General features: G+C 43.5%; 1 pseudogene across 1 annotated transcript in view; it reads right to left on the bottom strand.

Annotated features, from left to right (window-relative positions):
- The window catches only part of LOC311144370 (guanine nucleotide-binding protein subunit beta-like protein 1), a 48,454-nt pseudogene extending 31,772 nt beyond the window's left edge, over window positions 1–16,682 (bottom strand). The window contains exons 1-2 of the transcript in view: window positions 16,654–16,682; window positions 76–201 (exon numbers count right to left, since the gene is read on the bottom strand). The product of the transcript in view is annotated as a guanine nucleotide-binding protein subunit beta-like protein 1 (transcript). The remainder of the gene's footprint in view (window positions 1–75; window positions 202–16,653) is intronic.
- Between the last annotated feature and the right edge of the window lie 242 nt (window positions 16,683–16,924).

Below are 16,924 nucleotides of genomic sequence, written 5' to 3'. Positions count from 1 at the left end.
AGTTGATGTGGCATCTGTTGCTTCAACAAAGTCTACATAGGCCTGGTATTGTCAGTGAGGTAGTTAGTTTGTTACCTGATGAGGGTGTCTCTGGAGTGAAGAGTGTTGAGCCAGATGACAGAGGCTCCAGAATGACCTTCTAGTACCCTGTCAGCTCTCCTGGTGGTCAGGTTCCACACATGGACTGAGCCTTGGCCGAAGCTACACAACACACCATTCAACTTGTTACTATAAGGTTCTATCTGACATTTTTGTCAAAAATGAGTTAGTCACATATAATTGATCTTTAGATGGTTCTTCATATGTCTTTGAAGTTATTTTTTATTTATTTTTAAATCTAAGTGAAAAAAATGTAAAACTAGAAAGATATATCTGCATAAGCCCATTTGAACTTGACGTTAAAAGGTTCTGTCTGCAATCCAATCACAAGCCTTTACAAATACAGACAGACCAATCAGAACACGTCTTTGCCATCTCCCTCTAAGTATGGCCTAGGCTAGTCTAGCCAGCAATAATGGCACTTGAAAAAAATAAAAACACTGTCAGAAATCTTAAAGTAAAAATTTTGTCATATCATTGTTCAGTGATGACAGTAATTAGACTGATGATCTGATATAGAGGTCCAGGACCTCTATATCAGGCGGTGTCAGATGAAGGCCCAAAAAATTGCCAAAGTCTCCAGCCACCCAAGCCATACACTGTTCACTCTGCTACCGTCCGGCAAACAGTACCGGAGCATGGGCTGTCGGACCAACAGGTGCCGAGACAGCTTCTACCCACAAACCATAAGACTGCTAAATAGCCAGACTGCTAAATAGTCAATAAATGGTACCCGAACTATCTGCACTGCACACTTACTAAAATATACTGTATATACACACGCCATATACACACTCACTCACACACACTACTTTGACACTCACTCCCACACAAAATCCACACACACTACATACGCAAACACACACAAAGACACAACACAAACACACCTTACACACACTTTTACACTCATTACTTACATCCGCTATGACAGGCTACCGACCCGTAGCACTGACGTCTGTAGCCATGAAGTGCTTTGAAAGGCTGGTCATGGCTCACATCAACAGCATTATCCCAGAAACCCTAGACCCACTCCAATTTGCATACCGCCCCAACAGATCCACAGATGATGCAATCTCTATTGCACTCCACACTGCCCTTTCCCACCTGGACAAGAGGAACACCTACGTGAGAATGCTATTCATTGACTACAGCTCAGCATTCAACACCATAGTGCCCTCTAAGCTCATCACTAAGCTAAGGATCCTGGGACTAAACACCTCCCTCTGCAACTGGATCCTGGACTTCCTGACGGGCCGCCCCCAGGTGGTAAGGGTAGGTAATGACACATCTGCCACACTGATCCTCAACACGGGGGCCCCTCAGGGGTGCGTGCTCAGTCCCCTCCTGTACTCTCTGTTCACCCATGACTGCATGGCCAGGCACAACTCCAACACCATCATTAAGTTTGCAGACGACACAACAGTGGTAGGCCTGATCACCGACAACGATGAGACAGCCTATAGGGAGGAGGTCAGAGACCTGGCCGTGTGGTGCCAGGACAACAACCTCTCCCTCAACGTGACCAAGACAAAGGAGATGATTGTGGACTACAGGAAAAAAAAGAGGACTGAGCACGCCCCCATTCTCATCGACGGGGCTGTAGTGGAACAGGTTGAGAGCTTCAAGTTCCTTGGTGTCCACATCACCAACGAACTATCATGGTCCAAACACACCAAGACAGTTGTGAAGAGGGCACGACAAAGCCTATTCCCCCTCAGGAGACTGAAAAGATTTGGCATGGGTCCTCAGATCCTCAAAAAATTCTACAGCTGCACCATCGAGAGCATCCTGACTGGTTGCATCACCGCCTGGTATGGCAACTGCTTGGCCTCCGACCGCAAGGCACTACAGAGGGTAGTGCGTACGGCACAGTACATCACTGGGGCCAAGCTTCCTGCCATCCAGGACCTCTATACCAGGCGGTGTCAGAGGAAGGCCCTCAAAATTGTCAAAGACTCCAGCCACCCTAGTCATAGACTGTTCTCCCTGCTACCGCACGGCAAGCGGTACCGGAGTGCCAAGTCTAGGTCCAAAAGACTTCTCAACAGCTTTTACCCCCAAGCCATAAGACTCCTGAACAGCTAATCATGGCTACCCGGACTATTTGCACTGCCCCCCCACCCCATCCTTTTTACGCTGCTGCTACTCTGTTAATTATTTATGCATAGTCACTTTAACTCTACCCACATGTACATATTACTTCAACTATCTCAACTAGCCGGTGCCCCCGCACATTGACTCTGCACCGGTACCCCCCTGTATATATAGCCTCCCTACTGTTATTTTATTTTACTTCTGCTCTTTTTTTCTCAACACTTTTTTTGTTGTTGTTTTATTTTTACTTTTTTGTTAAAATAAATGCCCTGTTGGTTAAGGGCTGTAAGTAAGCATTTCACTGTAATGTCTGCACCTGTTGTATTCGGCGCATGTGACCAATACAATTTTATTTGATTTGATTTGATTTGTCCACCCTCCCTCCTAAAAGCCTGGAAGGGATGAGAAAGCCAAGCCAATGGGTTCGTAGCTTCAACCCTGCAGCACACACACACACTTACACACACCAACTAATTAATGGACTGCTGAATGTTAGTTTTTTTCTCTTGCTTTGTTTGCTGTTTTCCATGTTATGTCTATCTCTGATAAGATACCCAGGAAAGGGTTGAAAACAGCCCATATGAATATACAGTATGTAGACTTAGAAATAAGGTTCATGAAATCAATCACTTGCTAATATCAGATATAATTCATATATTAGCCATTTCTGAGACTCACTTAAATAATTCCTTTGATGATACAGCAGTAGCAATACAAGGATATAACATCTATAGAAGAGACAGGAATGCTTATGGGGGAGGTGTTTCTGTATATATTCAGAGCCATATCCATGTAATGCTCAGAGAAGATCTCATGTCAAGTGTTACTGAAGTGTTGTGGTTGCAGGTTCACCTGGCACGTCTAAAGCCTATTCCTTTGGGGTGTTGCTATAGGCCACCAAGTGTTAACAGTCAGTATCTAAATAATGTGTGTGAAATGCTTGATAGTGTATGTGATATAACAGAGAGGTCTACTTTCTTGGGGACCTGAATATTGACTGGCTTTCATCAAGCTGTCTGCTCAAGAGGAAGCTTCTCACTGTAACCAGTGCCTCTAATCTTTTCAGGTTATTAATCAAAATACCAGGGTATTTACAAACACTACAGGAACAAGATCATCCACATGTATTGATCAACTTTTTACTAATACTGTAGAACTTTGTTCTAAAGCTGTATCCGTACCCATTGGATGCAGTGATCACAATATAGTGGCTATATCCAGGAAAGCCAAAGTTCCAAAATCTGGGCCTAAAATAGTGTATAAGAGATCATACAAAAGATTTTGCTGTGACTCTTATGTGGAGGATGTTAAAAATATTTGTTGGTTTGATGTGATTAATAAGGAGTATCCAGACGCTGCACTTGATGAATTTATGAAATTGCTTCTTCCAATTATTGATAAACATGCACCCGTTAAGAAACTGACTGTTAGAACTGTTAAGGCTCCATGGATTGATGAGGAATTGAAACTGTATGGTTGAAAGAGATGGGGCAAAAGGACTGGCTAATAAGTGTGGCTGTACATCTGACTGGCTAACTTACTGCAAATTGATACATTATGTGACAATATTCAACAAAAATAAGAAACTGTATTATAAAGCCAAGATCAATACCGTGGTCCTCTGTAGCTCAGCTGGTAGAGCACGGCGCTTGTAACGCCAAGGTAGTGGGTTCGATCCCCGGGACCACCCCATACACAAAAAAAATGTATGCACGCATGACTGTAAGTCGCTTTGGATAAAAGCGTCTGCTAAATGGCATACTATACTATATACTATCAATGATATAAAGAATGATGAAAAAAAAAACTTGAGTACATCAAATGAAATTATGGTCAGAAAAACAAATTCAACTCCATCTTTCATTGAAACAGATGGCTTATTCATCACAAAACCATTTGATGTTGCCAACTATTTTAATGATTACTTCATTGGCAAAGTGGGCAAACTTAGGCAGGAAATACCAACAGCGAACAGTAAGAAATCGTATACATGCATAAAAAAAAAATAATAATGAAAGAAAAGCATTTTAAGTTAGAATTTTGTAAAGTTAGTGTGGGAGAGGTGGAAAAAGGACTGTTATCGATCAATAATAACAAACCTCCTGGCATTGACAACTTAGATGGAAAGCTACTGAGGATGGTAGCTGATTCTATAGCCACTCCTATATGGCATATCTTTAATCTAAGCCTAGAGGAAAGTCTTTGTCTTCTGGCCTGGATGGATGCCAAAGTCATTCCGCTACCCAAGAGCGGTAAAGTAGCCTTTCCTGGTTCTAACAGCAGACCTATCAGCTTGCTGCCAGCTCTTAGCAAACTGTTGGAAAAAATGGTTTGACCAAATACAATGCTATTTCTCTGTAAACAAATTAACAACAGACTTTCAGCATGCTTATAGAGAAGGGCTCTCAACATGTACTGCACTGACACAAATGACTGATGATTGGTTGAAAGAAGTTTGTGGGAGCTGTACTGTTAGATTTCATTGCAGCCTTTGATATTATTGACCATAACCTGTTGTTGAGAAAACCTATGTGTTATGGCTTTTCAACCTCTGCCAAATAATGGTTTCAGAGCTATCTATCTAATAGAACTCAGAGGGTTTTCTTTAAATGGAAACTTCTCTAATGTCAAACATGTAAAGTGTGGTGTACCGTGTTGTGTCGAGTAAACGTTGCTAATTATGCTGTGTGACCAAGGAGAACCCGCTGACGCTGTATTTTCATCATAAGGTTTATTCATAACAAAGGGTTACAGCGTCGATTTACAGATACCTGCAGATACCTGGAGAATAATCGCCCCATCTCAAATATGATTATTCTGTCGTCCTTTGTCCAAAATAAGTATTTATAATCTTTACCCTGCTGTGGGTGGTTTCCCATACAGACCAATCACCTGTCTCCACACAACAGACTTCCTCTGTTCTATGGTGTCCCTCTAAAACTGCTCCCCCTAAAACTGAATAAACATCCTCTCAGGTTCCACTTTGAAAACATTAGCAAAGTCATAATTCCTCAGATACTACAACCGCAGGGCAGCTCTCTAGGCCCTCTACTCTTTTCTATTTTACCAATGACCTGCCACTGGCATTAAACAAAGCATGTGTGTCCATGTACAGTGAGGGAAAAAAGTATTTGATCCCCTGCTGATTTTGTACGTTTGCCCACTGACAAAGAAATTATCAGTCTATAATTTTAATGGTAGGTTTATTTGAACAGTGAGAGAGAGAATAACAACAAAAAAATCCAGAAAAACGCATGTCAAAAATGTTATAAATTGATTTGCATTTTCAGCTGGTAGAGCACAGAGCTTGTAACGCCAAGGTAGTGGGTTCGATCCCCGGGACCACCCATACACAAAAATGTATGCACGCATGACTGTAAGTCGCTTTGGATAAAAGCGTCTGCTAAATGGCATATTATTATATTATTAAGTATTTGACTCCCTCTCAATCAGAACGATTTCTGGCTCCCAGGTGTCTTTTATACAGGTAACGAGCTGAGATTAGGAGCATACTCTTAAAGGTAGTGCTCCTAATCTCAGCTTGTTACCTGTATAAAAGACACCTGTCCACAGAAGCAATCAATCAATCAGATTCCAAACTCTCCACTATGGCCAAGACCAAAGAGCTCTCCAAAGATGTCAGGGACAAGATTGTAGACCTACACAAGGCTGGAATGGGCTACAAGACCATCACCAAGCAGCTTGGTGAGAAGGTGACAACAGTTGGTGCGATTATTCGCAAATGGAAGAAACACAAAAGAACTGTCAATCTCCCTCGGCCTGGGGCTCCATGCAAGATCTCACCTCGTGGAGTTGCAATGATCATGAGAACAGTGAGGAACCAGCCCAGAACTACACGGGAGGATCTTGTCAATGATCTCAAGGCAGCTGGGACCATAGTCACCAAGAAAACAATTGGTAACACACTACGCCGTGAAGGACTGAAATCCTGCAGCGCCCGCAAGGTCCCCCTGCTCAAGAAAGCACATATACAGGGCCGTCTGAAGTTTGCCAATGAACATCTGAATGATTCAGAGGAGAACTGGGTGTAAGTATTGTGGTCAGATGAGACCAAAATCGAGCTCTTTGGCATCAACTCAACTCGCCGTGTTTGGAGGATGAGGAATGCTGCCTATGACCCCAAGAACACCATCCCCACCGTCAAACATGGAGGTGGAAACATTATGCTTTGGGGCTGTTTTTCTGCTAAGGGGACAGGACAACTTCACCGCATCAAAGGGACAATGGACGGGGCCATGTACCGTCAAATCTTGGGTGAGAACCTCCTTCCCTCAGCCAGGGCATTGAAAATGGGTCGTGGATGGGTATTCCAGCATGACAATGACCCAAAACACACGGCCAAGGCAACAAAGGAGTGGCTCAAGAAGAAGCACATTAAGGTCCTGGAGTGGCCTAGCCAGTCTCCAGACCTTAATCCCATAGAAAATCTGTGGGACAAAATCCCTCCTGAGATGTGTGCAAACCTGGTGGCCAACTACAAGAAATGTCTGACCTCTGTGATTGCCAACAAGGGTTTTGCCACCAAGTACTAAGTCATGTTTTGCAGAGGGGTCAAATACTTATTTCCCTCATTAAAATGCAAATCAATTCATAACATTTTTGACATGCGTTTTTCTGGATTTTTTTGTTGTTATTCTGTCTCTCACTGTTCAAATAAACCTACCATTACAATTATAGACTGATCATGTCTTTGTCAGTGGGCAAACGTACAAAATCAGCAGGGGATCAAATACTTTTTTCCCTCACTGTATGTTGATGATTCAACCATATACGAGTCAGCAACCACAGCTAGTGAAGTCACTGAAACCCTTAACAAAAAGTTGAAGTCAGTTTTGGAATGGGTGGCCAATAATAAACTGGTCCTGAACATCTCTAAAACTAAGAGCATTGTATTTTCCTAAGTTCTAGGCCTCAGCTGAATCTAAATTACTTGGTGTGACCTTAGATTGTAAACTGTAATGGTCAAAACATATAGATTAAATGGTTGGGGAGAGGTCTGTCCGTAATAAAGAGATGCTCTGCTTTTTTAACATCACACTCCACAAAGCAAGTAATGCAAACTATAGTTTTATCTTGATTACTGTCCAGTCATATGGTCAAGTGCTGCAAATAAAGACCTAGTTAAGCTCAGTGGTGGAAAAAGTACCCAATTGTCATACTTGAGTAAAAGTAAAGATACCTTAATAGAAAATGACTCAAGTAAAACTGAAAGTCACACAGTAAAATACCACTTGAGTAAAAGTCTAAAAGTATTTGGTTTTAAATATACTTACAGTGCGGACATTTTTTATTTAGTCAGCCACCAATTGTGCAAGTTCTCCCACTTAAAAAGATGAGAGAGGCCTGTAATTTTCATCATAGGTACACGTCAACTATGACAGACAAATTGAGAATAAAAAAAATCCAGAAAATCACATTGTAGGATTTTTAATGAATTTATTTGCAAATTATGGTGGAAAATAAGCAAGATTTCTGGCTCTCACAGACCTGTAACTTCTTCTTTAAGAGGCTCCTCTGTCCTCCACTCGTTACCTGTATTAATGGCACCTGTTTGAACTTGTTATCAGTATAAAAGACACCTGTCCACAACCTCAAACAGTCACACTCCAAACTCTACTATGGCCAAGACCAAAGAGCTGTCAAAGGACACCAGAAACAAAATTGTAGACCTGCACCAGGCTGGGAAGACTGAATCTGCAATAGGTAAGCAGCTTAGTTTGAAGAAATCAACTGTGGGAGCAATTATTAGGAAATGGAAGACATACAAGACCACTGATAATCTCCCTCGATCTGGGGCTCCACGCAAGATCTCACCCCGTGGGGTCAAAATGATCACAAGAACGGTGAGCAAAAATCCCAGAACCACACGGGGGGACCTAGTGAATGACCTGCAGAGAGCTGGGACCAAAGTAACAAAGCCTACCATCAGTAACACACTACGCCGCCAGGGACTCAAATCCTGCAGTGCCAGACGTGTCCCCCTGCTTAAGCCAGTACATGTCCAGGCCCGTCTGAAGTTTGCTAGAGTGCATTTGGATGATCCAGAAGAGGATTGGGAGAATGTCATATGGTCAGATGAAACCAAAATAGAACTTTTTGGTAAAAACTCAACTCGTCGTGTTTGGAGGACAAAGAATGCTGAGTTGCATCCAAAGAACACCATACCTACTGTGAAGCATGGGGGTGGAAACATCATGCTTTGGGGCTGTTTTTCTGCAAAGGGACCAGGACGACTGATCCGTGTAAAGGAAAGAATGAATGGGGCCATGTATCGTGAGATTTTGAGTGAAAACCTCCTTCCATCAGCAAGGGCATTGAAGATGAAACGTGGCTGGGTCTTTCAGCATGACAATGATCCCAAACACACCGCCCGGGCAACGAAGGAGTGGCTTCGTAAGAAGCATTTCAAGGTCCTGGAGTGGCCTAGCCAGTCTCCAGATCTCAACCCCATAGAAAATCTTTGGAGGGAGTTGAAAGTCCGTGTTGCCCAGCGACAGCCCCAAAACATCACTGCTCTAGAGGAGATCTGCATGGAGGAATGGGCCAAAATACCAGCAACAGTGTGTGAAAACCTTGTGAAGACTTACAGAAAACGTTTGACCTGTGTCATTGCCAACAAAGGGTGTATAACAAAGTATTGAGAAACTTTTGTTATTGACCAAATACTTATTTTCCACCATCATTTGCAAATAAATTCATAAAAAATCCTACAATGTGATTTTCTGGATTTTTTTTTCTCATTTTGTCTGTCATAGTTGACATGTACCTATGATGAAAATTACAGGCCTCTCTCATCTTTTTAAGTGGGAGAACTTGCACAATTGGTGGCTGACTAAATACTTTTTTCCCCACTGTAAGTATCAAAAGTAAAAGTATAAATCATTTCACATTCCTTATATTAAGCAAACCAGATGGCATGATTTTCTTGTTTTTTAAATTTGTGGATAGCCAGGGGCACACTCCAACACTCAGACATAATTTACAAACAAAGCATTTGTGTTTAGTGAGTCTGCCAGATCAGAGGCAGTAGGGATGACCAGGGATGTTCTCGTGATAAGTGTGTGAATTGGACCATTTTCCTGTCCTGCTAAGCAATTGAAATATAAAGAGTACTTTTGGGTGTCAGGGAAAATGTATGGAGTAAAAAGTACAATATTTTATTTTGGAATGTAGTGGAGTAAAAGTAAAAGTAGTCAAAAATGTCAATAGTAAAGTAGAGTACAGATACCCCCAAAAATGACTTAAGTAGTACTTTAAAGTATTTTTACTTAAGTACTTTAAACCACTAGTTAAGCTGCAGCGGGCCCAGAACAGAGCGGCACGTCTTGCTCTTCATTGTAATGAACTACAGTTGAAGTCGGAAGTTTACATACACCTTAGCCAATGTCACGTTCGTTGAAGGACGGGTCAGACCAAGGCGCAGCGTGATATATGTACATGTTAATTTACACTGAATAAACACACGACAAAACAATAAACCAACGACACGTGAAGTCCAAGGTAGCACACACAACATACCTTACACGGAACAAGATCCCACAACCCACTAGTGCCAATAGGCTGCCTAAGTATGATCCCCAATCAGAGACAACGAGCGACAGCTGCCTCTGATTGGGAACCACACCGGCCAACATAGATATATACATACTAGAATAACACCCATTGAAAACGCACAACAAAGAATATACACACCCTGACTCAACATTTAAGCGTCCCCTGAGTCAGGGCGTGACAGCCAAATACATTTAAATTCAGTTTTTCACAATTCCTGACATTTAATCCTAGTAAAAATTCCCGGTTTTAGGTCAGTTAGGATCACCACTTTATTTTAAGAATGTGAAATGTCAGAATAATAGTAGAGAGAATGATTTATTTCAGCTTTTATTTCTTTCATCACATTCCCAGTGGGTCAGAAGTTTACATACACTCAATTAGTATTTGGTAGCATTGCCTTTAAATTGTTTAACTTGGGTCAAACGTTTTGGGTAGCATTCCACAAGCTTCCCACAATAAGTTGGGTGAATTTTGGCCCATTCCTCCTGACAGAGCTGGTGTAACTGAATCAGGTTTGTAGGCCTCCTTGCTCGCACATGCTTTTTCAGTTCTGCCCACAAATGTTCTATAGGACTGAGGTCAGGGCTTTGTGATGGCCACTCCAATACCTTGACTTTGTTGTCCTTAAGCCATTTTGTCACAACTGAGGCCATCACAAAGCCCTGACCTCAGTCCTTTGGAAGTATGCTTGGGGTCATTGTCCATTTGGAAGACCCATTTGCGACCAAGCTTTAACTTCCTGACTGATGTCTTGAGATGTTGCTTCAATATATCCACATAATTTTCCTTCCTCATGATGCCATCTATTTTGTGAAGTGTACCAGCGCTCCTGCAGCAAAGCACCCCCACAGCATGATGCTGCCACCCCCGTGCTTCACGGTTGGGATGGTGTTCTTTGGCTTGCAAGCGTCCCCCTTTTTCCTCCAAACATTACGATGGTCATTATGGCCAAACAATTATATTTTTGTTTCATCAGACCAGAGGACATTTCTCCAAAAACTACGATCTTTGTCCCCATGTGCAGTTGCAAACCGTAGTCTGGCTTTTTTATGGCGGTTTTGGAGCAGTGGCTTCTTCCTTGCTGAGCGGCTTTCAGGTTATGTCGATATAGGACTCGTTTTACTGTGGATATAGATACTTTTGTACCTGTTTCCTCCAGCATCTTCACAAGGTCCTTTGCTGTTGTTCTGGGATTGATTTGCACTTTTCGCACCAAAGTACAAAGAAATTCCACAAAATAAATTTTAAGAAGGCTCACCTGTTAATTTAAATGCATTCCAGGTGACTACCTCATGAAGCTGGTTGAGAGAATGCCAAGAGTGTGCAAAGCTGTCATCAAGGCAAAGGGTGGCTATTTGAAGAATCTCAAATACAAATTATATTTTGGTTTGTTTAACACTGTTTTGGTTACTACATGATTCCATATGTGTTATTTCATGTGTCTTCGCTATTATTCTACAATGTAAAAAATAGTAAAAATAAAGAAAAACCCTGGAATGAGTAGGTGTGTCCAAACCTTTGACTGGTAGTGTATGTTCCTTTTTGGTAATCATTTGAGAACATCTAGGCCTAATAGACAGAGAGTCTATCTATTCACTATAATCAAATCAAATGACATTTTATTTGCCACATGCGCCGAATACAACAGGTGTAGACATTACAGTGAAATGCTTACTTGCAAGCCCTTAACCAACAATGCAGTTTTTAAGAAAAAAATAGTCTGGGTAGCCATGATTAGCTGTTCAGGAGTCTTATGGCTTGGGGGTAGAAGCTGTTAAGAAGCCTTTTGGACCTCGACTTGGCACTAGGGTGGCTGGAGTCTTTGATAATTTTTAGGGCCTTCCTCTGACACTGCCTGGTATAGAGGTCCTGGATGGCAGGAAGCTTGACCCCATTGATGTACTGGGCCGTACGCACTACCCTCTGTAGTGCCTTGCGGTCGGAGGCCGAGCAGTTGCCGTACCAGGCGGTGATGCAACCAGTCAGGATGCTCTCGATGGTGCAGCTGTAGAACTTTTTGAGGATCTGAGGACCCATGCCAAATCTTTTCAGTCTCCTGAGGGGGAATAGTTTTTGTCGTGCCCTCTTCACAACTGTCTTGGTGTGTTTGGACCATGATAGTTTGTTGGTGATGTGGACACCAAGGAACTTGAAGCTCTCAACCTGTTCCATTACAGCCCCGTCGATGAGAATGGGGGTGTGCTCAGTCCTCTTTTTTTTCCTGTATTCCACAATCATCTCCTTTGTCTTGATCACGTTGAGGGAGAGGTTGTTATCCTGGCACCACACGGCCAGGTCTCTGACCTCCTCCCTATAGGCTGTCTCATCGTTGTCGGTGATCAGGCCTACCACTGTTGTGTCGTCGGCAAACTTAATGATGGTGTTGGAGTCGTGCCTGGTCATGCAGTCATGGGTGAACAGGGAGTACAGGAGGGGACTGAGCATGCACCCCTGAGGGGCCCCAATGTTGAGGATCAGCGTGGCAGATGTGTTGTTGCCTACCCTTACCACCTGGGGACGGCCCGTCAGGAAGTCCAGGATCCAGTTGCAGAAGGTGGTGTTTAGTCCCAGGGTCCTTAGCATAGTGATGAGCTTTGAGGGTACTATGGTGTTGAACACTGAGCTGTTGTCAATGAATAGCATTCTCACATAGGTGTTCCTCTTGTCCAGGTGGGAAAGGGCAGTGTGGAGTGCAATAGAGATTGCATCATCTGTGGATCTGTTGGGGCGGTATGCAAATTGAAGTGGGTCTAGGGTTTCTGGGATAATGGTGTTGATGAGAGCCATGACCAGCCTTTCAAAGCACTTCATGGCTACAGATGTGAGTGCTACTGGTCGGTAGTCATTTAGGCAGTTTATCTTAGTGTTCTTGGGCACAGGGACTATAGTGGTCTGCTTGAAACATGTTGGTATTACAGACTCATTTACATTTGAGTCATTTAGCAGACACTCTTATCCAGAGCGACTTACAGTTAGTGAGTGCATACATTTTCATACTGGCACCCCGTGGGAAACGAACCCACAACCCTGGCATTGCAAGCGCCATGCTCTACCAACTAAGCTACAGGGGACATGTTGAAGACTCAGTCAGGGACATGTTGAAAATGTCAGTGAAGACACTTGCCAATTGGTTAGCGCATGCTCGGAGTACACGTCCTGGTAATCCTTCTTGTGAATGTTGACCTGTTTAAAAATCTTACTCACATCGGCTACGGAGAGCGTGATCACATAGTCATCCGGAACAGCTGATGCTCTCATGCATGCTTCAGTGTTGCTTGCCTCAAAGCGAGCATAGAAGTTATTTAGCTCGTTTGGTAGGCTTGTGTCACTGGGCAGCTCGCGGCTGTGCTTCCCTTTGTAGTCTGTAATAGTTTTCAAACCCTGCCACATCCGACGAGTGTTAGAGCCGGTGTAGTACGATTCAATCTTAGTCGTGTATTGACTCTTTGCCTGTTTGATGGTTTGTCGGAGGGCATAGCGGGATTTCTTATAAGCGTCCGGGTTAGAGTCCCGCTCCTTGAAAGCAGCAGCTCTACCCTTTAGCTAAGTGCGGATGTTGCCTGTAAACCATGGCTTCTGGTTGGGGTACGTACGGTCACTGTGGGGACGACGTCATCGATGCACTTTTTGATGAAGCCAGTGACTGATGTGGTGTACACCTCAATGCTATCGGAAGAATCCCGGAACATATTCCAGTCTGTGCTAGCAAAACAGTCCTGTAGCTTAGCCTCTGCGTCATCTGTCCACTTCCTTATTAACCGAGTCACTGGTGCTTCCTGCTTTCGTTTTTGCTTATAAGCAGGAATCAGGAGGATAGAGTTATGGTCAGATTTGCCAAATGGAGGGCGAGGGAGAGCTTTGTATGCGTCTCTGTGTGTGGAGTTAAGGTGGTCTAGAGTTTTTTTTCCTCTGGTTGCACATTTAACATGCTGGTAGAAATGAGGTAACTACAAATAAGGCCTGCGGGCATTAGGTGAAGAAGTGGATGAGATCTCTCTTCATCCAGTCCTTCTAGGCCTACATGATAAGAGCTGCTCTTACTCAATACGTCATAAATCACACAATATGACAGCTTAATTACTGTAAACACAGAGAGATTCAGCCTTTTCACTCAAGTTTTGATTAACAGGCGCATCTCAAAAGGCAGCAGAAGCACACAGGCTTTTATGTTCTCTGTAGGCAGGGCTGCTCTGGAAATCCAGCCAACCACAAAAATGCAAAGAGGAAATTATGTGTCAATGTCAAATCACACCGATATGTTGACGACTAGAATGGCTAAGTCTCTGTGATGGCTTCATAAAACACACCAGAGCCAAGAACAAATAGGAAACATGAGAATTGGCCTATTTCGTTTCAACTACTAGACCTCTATAATACTCCTTTTTCAGTGGGTCATCTTAATTTATAATCACCATCCCAGCCCCACCCCTGCCCCTACTCTTATAGACTAACCCTTGCCCTCCACATCGGCACACACTGAAACATAGGTATTTTGGAGAAGCTCATTTCAGAAGGTTAGTGCTTAAATTGTCCATGTTAATCTGTGAAGCGGAGAGACAGACTTCTGGACAGCCTCCCTAATTAAGAAGAGGGCACCACAGTCACGGTTTCACTTTAACCCCTCACAAAGACCACAGTCATCCCCAGGCCCACACCACTATCCCATTACCACCGCTTCAGCCAGGCAGTCACCACTATCACACTAACTATTATACAGAGTCCACTCAAGCAGAGAGAAGGGAGCCACTACTAGTATCCCACAGCTACGCTCCGCTCATGCAGAGAGAAACAGGGTCCCTGAAGCTGGAATCGGTCACTGCATCATCATGACTTAGGCTACCAGAAACCAGAGACCTGGGCTATCCTACATCATATGCATATTATTAGGCCTATCAATGGCTCTACCACAAACGACCTAAACTACCTAATAAAATGAAGCACTGTGCTACATTTGGGTAGGAAAAATGTCAACAGTAATTTGTGAAGATCCATTAGGTAAGCCAGAGGTTGTTGTGAATGTGAATAGGTGGGAAGGCCAGGTTACATTCCATAGCTAGAGCTCGGAGCTGAGCTGTTTCTGTATGTGACAGGGAGGCTCACCCTGATAACAGGTGGATTAAGGTACCCTTATTGTACTCCTGCAGGCCTGCAGCTGTCTCTGAGCTGGGCTGAGACTCCACCAGTCTGGAACTGCACTGTGCTTTCGTTGTGCAAACACTGACTGCCTGGGCCTCAGAACATTCCTCCTGTGACTAACTGCCTGCATGTCAATCAAGCACACTGGCCATGCATGGGGGTGTGATTGGGTGATTGACAAGGAAACTGGTGCAGTTGGGAGTGGGACAATGTCACTTAGTCAATGAGGAGTAGGGCGCCCTCCCACCGCCCAGCCTGCATCCCTACCCAGCCACTTCTACACCACCACTACTACTTCCTCAGTCCACTGTCCTCATCCTCTGTTTAGTGGCGTCAGCATTTCCAGAGCCGTTGCCTGTGATTGCCCCATCAATGGAGCTGTTGTGGTGGATGGTTGTTAGCAAGTTACCCCAAAAAAACAAGTACAAACATGTGGGAGTCTGTGGGAGGCTGCAACAGTAGACAAATAAACAGTCCCGTGACAAGGTGTCACTCAAACCCATTCAGAGAGGCTCTTCAATTGTTTCACGCTAACCTGGAGAGGCAACCAAGCAGACAAAGCGCTAAGTAAGGGCTGTCCCTGTGTGTGACTGTCTCACCAAGCTGATGTGTTTCAAATCAAAACAGGCCTAGCTAGTACTCTAGTCCAAATGTCGTATGGAAACCAATGTAAGATCAGAGGATAAATACTGATTTAAAAGTATGTGTGGGTGAGGGATGGATGGATACTTGGATAGTACTGTGCAAATAGAAGTAGCCCCGTCACTGTCTAATGAAAACCTCATCTCCAAAACAGAAACCTTCAATTACCATATTTCCCCATTAATGAACATATAAATATGAAACTTCAGAAGCTATTTTGAATACATTTGGTTGGTCCTAGAGTCATGAAATGTTCAGAGTACATTGAGGGGACGTTACTGCTTTCAATAAATTAATTAAAGTAGGCAAAACATGTTTTCATCAGACAGCGACGCTATACTATGCTGCATGCTATTGGGAAGTACCATCACTGAGTAAAAAAAACACTTATTGGAAGTCTGTACGCCCCAAGTTTTAATAAAACGAAATACCACTACCTTTCAAAAAGTATCAAAACAACAGATAACCATAAAACCAGTGGGTCGGTCAGGAATGTTTCTGATAGCCTACCTGCTGCTGGGTCCCACAATTACAGAGCTCTTATAAAAAAAAAGACATATTAGAAACATCTAGGAAATTACAAAACGGTTAATTAAATCTGTGGGACGAGGTGGAAGGGAATAATAAATCTGATTGACTGATTAATATACCTGAGCTCCTCCGGACCAGAGCGGCCTGCCTGCCCCAGTAGGAAGAGCCAGGCAGCGAGGCCAGGAGAAGATTGAGTCTCCTACTGGCCCTGTAACAGATAAGACAGCTATAGTAATCTGACTCTAAGTCTGTGGATAAAGGCAGTTTGTGTCTTCTCTGCCCCTCTGTCAACACCTGTGGGGTAATTAGGCCTAATTATGAGAGAGAGTCCGCTTCCCCTTCATGTTATTAAATAAGAGCCAGCTTCTCCAGCCAGGTATCTCTCAACACCGGCAAGGGGCTGGCGACCTTCAGATCAAACGCAGCCACTATCTACGGCCCCCTGCTTCGCGGAGCTCGCTGTTATGAAAAGGGGGATTGGATTGGGAGCCCTGTGTCGTTGTGATATGGAGCTTCAGAGCACATTCCTTCCCTGGCTCTTTGGAGTTGGTAGCTAGTTGAGGGGCAGCTACCCACCTGAGCTGCACCCTGTCATATTCTGCCATTCATAAATACGAGCGGGACACACAGATCACAGGGAGGTTGTTATGGAAACTATACCCTGTCTCACAAAACCCATTTCGCGGAGAAGACAGGGCCAGAGTCCCATGATCCCAAGGTCTGATTATAATCATCAACAAATATGAGATTTGATATGCATGATGACCATGACAAGCACCTTGCAGATCATTCACACACATGCATTCTGCATAGGCTGCTTGTACAGGGCATTTTACAATACATTTTA

This window comes from Coregonus lavaretus, assembly GCF_964263955.1.
Source record: "Coregonus lavaretus genome assembly, chromosome: 17".
Classification (NCBI taxonomy): domain Eukaryota; kingdom Metazoa; phylum Chordata; class Actinopteri; order Salmoniformes; family Salmonidae; genus Coregonus; species Coregonus lavaretus.
This window is presented reverse-complemented; position numbering and strand designations above follow the sequence as displayed.